Genomic DNA, 6,377 nt, shown 5'->3' on the forward strand with positions numbered 1-6,377 from the left:
CTGCGGCCGCCCGCCGCCGGGTCCTGGGTGTGCGCGCGTGTGCTGGCGTGCGTGTGTACTGGGGTTGGGGTGCGAATTGTTCACCTGCTTGTGTTGGGGTTGGTGCTTGTGTGTGGGTGCATGTCTTGAGGTTCGTGCACCTGTGTGTGTTGGGGTTGGTGCACACGTATATGCTAGTGTGGGTGTCCACCTACATGTATTGGGGTTGGTGTGTCTGTGTGCGTTGGGGTTTGGTGCACACGCGTATGCTGGTGCGTGTGTCTATCTATATGTATTGGGGTTGGTGTGTGTGGGAGTGCATATGTGTGGACCTGCATGTATTGGGGGGTGTGGGGTGTCTATATGTGCACCTGCTTGTGTTGAGGCTGGTGCTTGTGTGTGTGTCTACCTGCATGTGTTGGGGTTGGTGCATGTGCCAGTGTATGTGCATGTTTTGGGGTTGATGTGTGTGTGGGTGCATATGTGTGTATCTGTGTATGTGTGTACCTGTGTGTGTCTACCTGCGTGTATTGGGGTTGGGTGGTGTGGGGGTGCATATGTGTGCACCTGCTTGTGTTGGGGGTGGTGCTTGTGTATGTGAGTGTGTGTGTACCTGCATGTGTTGGGGTTGGTGTGTATGTGGGTGCCTGTGTGTGTTGGGGTTGGTGCACATATGTGTGCTGGTGTGTGTGTCTACCTGCATGTATTGGGGTTGAAGGATGTGGGGGTACATATATGTGCACCTGCTTGTGTTGAGGTTGGTGCTTGTGTGTGTCTACCTGCATGTATTGGGGTTGGTGTGTGTGTGTGGGGGGGTGTACCTGCATGTGTTGGGGTTGGTGTGTGTGTGGGTGCATATGTGTGTAGTTGTGTGTGTTGGGCTTGGTTCGCATATGTGTGCTGGGTCTGTGTATGTATGTGTGCTTGCACCTGCTGGTGTTGGGGTTGAAGTGTGTGGGGGTGCATATATGTGTGTGTGTGCGCACCTGCCTGTTCTAGGGTTGGTGCTTGTGCGTGTGCATGTACCTGCATATCTTGAGATTGGTGTGTGCACATGTATGTTTGTGCATCCCTGCTTGTGTTGGGGTTGGTGTGTGTGGGAGTACAGTATTTGTGTGTGTGCACCTGCATTTGTTGGAATTGGTGTATGCATGTGTCAGTGTGTGTGTGTACTTGCATGTGTTTGGGGGAGTGTGTGTATCTGTGTGCATGTACCTGCGTGTGTTGGAGTTGGTGCATTTGTGTGTATGTGCACATACCTGTGTGTGTTCGGGGGAGTGTGTGTGCGTGGTGGGGTTGGGATGTGTATGCATGTGTTGGGTATGGTGAGTGCATGTTGGGATCGGTGCATATGTGTGTGCTGGTGCATGTGTGTGCTTGTTTTGGAGTAATTGTGTTTGTGTGTGTGTACACACTTGTGTTGGAGTAGGTATGTGGGTGGGTGGGTGTTGGGGTTGGTGCTCGGTGCATGTGCCTGGGTGTTGGGCTTGTTGCCTTTCTGTGTTGGGCTTGGTGCACACATGCGCATGTTGGGCCTGGTGTGTGTGCATGTCCTGGGGTTGATGTGTGAGTGCATCTACATGTACATGTTTGTTGAGCTTGGTACACGTGTGTGTGCTGGGCTCTAGTCGCTGAAGTCCTGCTTACCTTTCCTTGGGCACATGTTTCCTCCCCTGGACCAGCAGTCTTCTCAGAGGCAGAATAAGAGCCACTGGGGCCCGGACCCACACCACGGCCTAGGCTCCCCCCTGCCCCACAGCCATGGGCTCCATCCCTGAGCAGCACCCGGAGTGAGACATGCTGCCCCCTCCCAAGCCCGGGGCAAGAGCCACGGCCACCCCCACCTGCAGGTCTGCGCTGGAGCCGGAGCCTGGGGTCAGTTGCATGAGACCCTGCATAGGACAACATTGCCCCACTGCCAGGCGACACTGGGAATGCAGAGCCACTGCCTCCTGGGCATTTGCAGTGCAGACTGAGCTCTGAGCCTGCTGAGCCACTTGACCTGCCATGGCTCAGTCTGGCTGCAACAGCACCCGACAAACGCCCAGGATTGCACCTGGGCCAAGCCACTGGCAGGTCCCAGCCATGCACTGCACTCAGCTGCACTCCCTGCAACGGGCAGCTCTGGCCACTCCCAGGGCTCCTGCACGGTCGTGCCCCACACCCCACCCAGTACTTGGCAGCCTTGGCCTGCTGTGTTGCACGCCAGGCCCAGCCCACCCAGCCATCGGTTTTGTCCACGCCAAGCTGCTGCCTTTCCCCCTCACCCCCAGGCATCTGGGGACCCTTGTTTGGCAGGGACCCCTGGGCCTGGGCCCAGCTGGCCCATGCATTAATCCACCTATGGTCTTCCTCCAGGCACCTCGTTCTCTCTGCTCTTGGCATTCCTTCAAGGGAGGGCTCCCCTCTGGCCAACTCTTCCCCCCATGTACCCTGTGTGTGCATGTGTGTCCATCCTTCCTCTCTCTGTGTCTCTTCCTCCTGCCCCTCTTTGGGATGAGCTGATGTGTCCCACTCAGAAAAACCCTCCGAACTGGAGGAGACCTTTCCCTTAGAGCAGGGTGAGGCAAGCTTGTGTGCTGAGGCCAGGGCTTGCTCCCAGCAGTCCCATCCAGGGGAAAGCAGGGAGAAACAGATGAGCTGCCTTCAGCACAAGCTACCCCCCTGTCTTCTGTCTGTGTTACAGACACCTTGAAATATAAATCCCTCCTTACCCCCAACTCCAAGAGTATAACATATTTTGAATCAAACAGGGAGGAAAGACCTCTAATTAACCCCTTCATGCCTGCTATGTTGCATGTGGCAGCTGCTGTTCAGTCATACTTGCCCTTCCAAAGCACATTTAATCAGCATGTGCCCCCATGATGCTGTGATAATGTACACTACTTAATCCTTGGAGTGGCCCTGTGAACTATGAAAATGCTGGTATCCCCACATCCCGCAAGTCAGAAGCAGAACCAGAGCCTGTCTACTTGTTATTTAGGATTGGTACTACAGGTCACCATTACCTACCTCAAATTACATTAACCAGCCCTTCCTGTTGATGTTACTTTGGTACAGCTGCACAAACACACACACACAGAGATCATTAGCAGGCAGACTGGTTCCTAGAGAGGCTCAAGCCCTTCTTGTGATCAAGTTGGCCCGCTACCTGTTCCTTCCTGTACTCAGTTTTGATTATGGGTAGTGGAGACAAGGAGAGTAGAAAAGTGCCACCAGATGCTGGGTGAATAACGAACACACTGCAGGCTAGAGGGAAACTAGACTTTGGGCAAATTCAAGGAGGTTTTCTAGATGTGGACGGTCAGCTGGTTTGGGCTAGAAGGCAGATCTGGGAGTGACTCTAGGTACACCCTGAGTCTACATCTGAAGCAGGCTTTGGTGCCACTTCCACCTGGGAAGGCCAGTTTTCAACCTGTGATTTGCCTGCAGTTGCCGTTTTCTGGAAGGGTTTAAACCTTTACTCCATTCACTTTTCTCTGGTGGCAAGGATTTTCAGTCACTTGCAAGCAGTCCTCCTTGCAGCCCTAGTATGAGTGGAGGGATGTTCATTGCTGCCCTATAGTGACTTGTTTCTATCAATCAGTTGTGAGATCTGCCCTGCAGAATACCTCTGACAGCTGCCTCTGTATGCCCCGGCATGCTAAGGAACCTACTACAAGCTTATGAAGATAATGTTGCTGTATGGAAAAGGCTCACACAGCACGTACACTGAGTAATGAAACATGGCTCAGTGTAACATATATGCCACCAGTCCTGGAGAAGAGCTGCTCAGATCAACCTGGTAGGTCTTTCAAGCATTATTATGAAGATTTGTTTATTCTTTCTGTTACAATAGTGCTTACCAGTCATGAATAGGGATCAGGCTCCAATGAACTAGCTTGCTACTTCTGGGTGTCATAAAAAGAGAGTTCCTGCCACAAATATCTGATAGTCCGAGCACTGAAAGTATTGCACAACCTGTTCTTTGGTTGTAATTTTACAAAATCATGCAGTTTTAGCAGCACAGCTCTCTTGCATGTGTGCATGTGTATGTGTGCACATACACACACGTACAGACTCTCTCTAGGCACCAAGAAACTTTCCAGAGGACTTTCAAGATTGGCCTTTAAAGGCCAGCCCTAAAAGGACAGTGTTATTATTAAATAGGCTCAAATGTAACCTATCTTCAGAAATGTTTCTTAGATGTTTCAGAGTCAGGACAGCAGTTGAAAAGCAATGAGCTCGCCACAAAATGGGGGTTGCGACTCAGAGAGAAATATCAACTCTGCCAAGTGAGCTGAAAACATCAGCAATGCAAAGGTACCGGGTTTCTTCACAGGCACATGCATGCACAGCACGCCGCCTCTCTGCAGTGCCTGTCTTGTCTTGTCTTATCCATTCCTACCGAGCAGGCAGGGTACTGAAGTGTACAGGAATCCTGCTCTCTGAAGCACTTGGAGAGCAGGATAGCTATCTATTTCAATACCCCGCCAACAAGAAGAGAGAAGATGAGTAAGGCAAAGGAATGGTGCAATACACGCATATATTGGGGAAAACAGCAAAGCCAAACTTTGCTTGGTCTTATTCAGTGTCTGTTGGCACTGACAGTGCCCCTCAAGAAACAGGAAATGATTAAATGCTGCAGAAACTGCCCCTACCCTTATCTCAGGGCCCCAAATCATGATAGCAAATACAATAGGTGAAGAGTATCAGTTGTTGGGAGACTGCTGAAAAACATAGCCATAATCAGCTAATGATGAGTCATAACCACACAACCACATAGGGATGATGACACAAACCTGTCAGGACAGAGAATTAGAAATTGTTTAACGACTCTGCCTCTCTCCTTGCTTTTTAAAATAAAAAAAAATTGGGACCACATCCTCAGTTGCTTTATAAAAACAAAGTGGTCATGATTTCAATGGAGTTATTTCAATTTATACCAGCTGAGGATCTGGCACTTCATATTTGCAGGAAGGCATTCTGCTTGGCCAGACTTTCTGTGGTTTCCTTACCTGAAACTTGACTTTAGTGCTACTGAAAGTTTCCAGCTTATTCCATGACCCTGAAGGATGGACAGGGTCTTCTGTTTAGCCCCTAATTTTGAAGAGCTTGAGGAGTAGCAGAGCAAGCTTCTTCACACAGTGCAAGCCCCGCCATCTAGCAAGAGGCTCACTCAGCCTTGCAAGCTACCCAGCAGTTATCAGGTAAGAGTTCCCACAGTCCATGCACAATCCTAGAAGGGGAAAGGGAGAATATTGAGGTCTCTAGCAACTCTCTCTGGCTGAACCTGCAGTGGCAGCAACTATTTTGTAGATGAAGAAGAGTACTGTCCCCCTAACCCAGGGGTGGGCAAAATGCAGCCTGCAAGCCAGATGCAGCCACCAGACCATTTTATCCAGCCCATGGGGCCCCTAAAAAATTTAGAAAATTAATATGTATCTGCCCCCAGCTGCCTGTCATGTGGCCCTCAATGGCTTGGCAAAACTCAGTAAGCAGCCCTCTGCCTGAAATAATTGCCCCTCCCTGCCCTAACTGGAAGGATGGACAGTCATACACTGAGGCTATTGACACAGAAGAAAATAAAGGAGAAATGGGAAGGATGTCAGAAGATTCCCACCACCAAGAACACAATCAAGATTCAGTTTGTGGTGGGGATAAAAAGCTGTGCAACTCTACCCTGTCATTCAAATGCTTTTTTTTCCCTATGCAAGCCTGGTTTTGTATCTACCATGTAAAAGGTCATCATTTAAGGAGCTCTCACATCATGGAAGTCACACGATTCCATTAATATCCCCAAGGAAAGGCCTAGCCAGAAGGCTGGCACTTCTTCTGCCACACAGATTGTCTTCATTGCAACATTGCTGCACTACTTATCCCTGTAGTATTGCATCATCTATGCCAGGAAAAACTGGATGGAAAGTTCATCAGTCATGCAGCTTTACTAGCAGAAGCTGCAGTACCAGCAAGACTCAGGTGTCTCCCTTATTGGGCTGTCTAACCATGTTCAGAACACAGCAGCATGGAAAAACACCTGTGCATAGCCTAGTCTCCAAAGATGCTATCAACAAAGTGGTCTGAATTTTGCTGCTAGATCTAAATCTGAGGTCTCCCTGAGCAGCAGCAAGCATCATGGTTCAATTACTAGACTAGTGGGAGCAGTTTTTTCTTTATTTCTAATAAAGGAAGGTTAACAACTTGTGTCTGTTTCTTTACTGGATGGCTTTAATCTAGTCAGCAAGCATTGACTTCCAAAGCAACCACCATAACTGCCAAAAAGGAGACTGGTTATTGCCAGTGGAAGGAAAGAATGAAAGCACTGAGCAAGCATGCATCTACCTCTTCCCACGAGTGAGCCAAATAAGTCCGTGTTGAGGCTCAATAGCCAGATGGTACAAGAAACTCCGTATTCTTCC

This window comes from Crocodylus porosus, unplaced genomic scaffold, assembly GCF_001723895.1.
Source record: "Crocodylus porosus isolate Cpor-Errol unplaced genomic scaffold, CroPor_comp1, whole genome shotgun sequence".
In the NCBI taxonomy this organism is placed as follows: domain Eukaryota; kingdom Metazoa; phylum Chordata; order Crocodylia; family Crocodylidae; genus Crocodylus; species Crocodylus porosus.